General features: G+C 48.6%; 1 non-coding gene and 1 pseudogene across 1 annotated transcript; both read right to left on the bottom strand.

Annotated features, from left to right (window-relative positions):
• On the bottom strand, positions 1-87 carry LOC129114704 (U2 spliceosomal RNA; annotated as a pseudogene; the record flags this gene model as incomplete).
• Positions 88-262: 175 nt separating this feature from the next.
• Positions 263-377, bottom strand: LOC129114705 (U5 spliceosomal RNA). Its single transcript, XR_008532655.1, has one exon. It is a non-coding gene; the product is annotated as a U5 spliceosomal RNA (small nuclear RNA).
• Positions 378-552: the final 175 nt, after the last annotated feature.

Genomic DNA, 552 nt, shown 5'->3' on the forward strand with positions numbered 1-552 from the left:
AGTTATCCTCATATAGAGGACATATCAGATATTAAACTGATAAGAACAGATACTACACTTGATCTTAGCCAAAAGGCCGGCGATGATCCCCAACTGTTTGCTGCCCGTGTCAACCTCGTGGCACACGTGTCGCTTGTCATGGTGCAGTACTTTCAATTGGGCATTGCGGGGATGCTGCTTAGCACAACCGCACAGGCCCTACAAGGTCAAGCACACTTGTCTTGTTAAAATCAGCTTCTATTCTTTTGACAAGTACACAAGGCTCAGCCGAATGGCAAAGCCTGCCAAAAATAGGTTCAACTCATTGGTGTTCCTCTCCACGGAAGTCTTTAGTAAAAGGCGAAAGACTTGTGCGTTATGAAGAGAAACCAAAGTAAGTACCGCCCCCGGTGAGAGCAGCCAGAGACACCAGTCGTCCCAGCCAAAACTCTCGCGGTGAGCCTCAGTCGACGTGGCGCGTTCCAAATTCCAAGCCACACCCATTCCACTACTCCCGCCCACATTTCCTTCCGAGAGGGCAATATTCCCACATTCTTCAATTTATTTCCTCCA

This window comes from Anoplopoma fimbria, unplaced genomic scaffold (assembly GCF_027596085.1).
Source record: "Anoplopoma fimbria isolate UVic2021 breed Golden Eagle Sablefish unplaced genomic scaffold, Afim_UVic_2022 Un_contig_5708_pilon_pilon, whole genome shotgun sequence".
NCBI lineage: Eukaryota > Metazoa > Chordata > Actinopteri > Perciformes > Anoplopomatidae > Anoplopoma > Anoplopoma fimbria.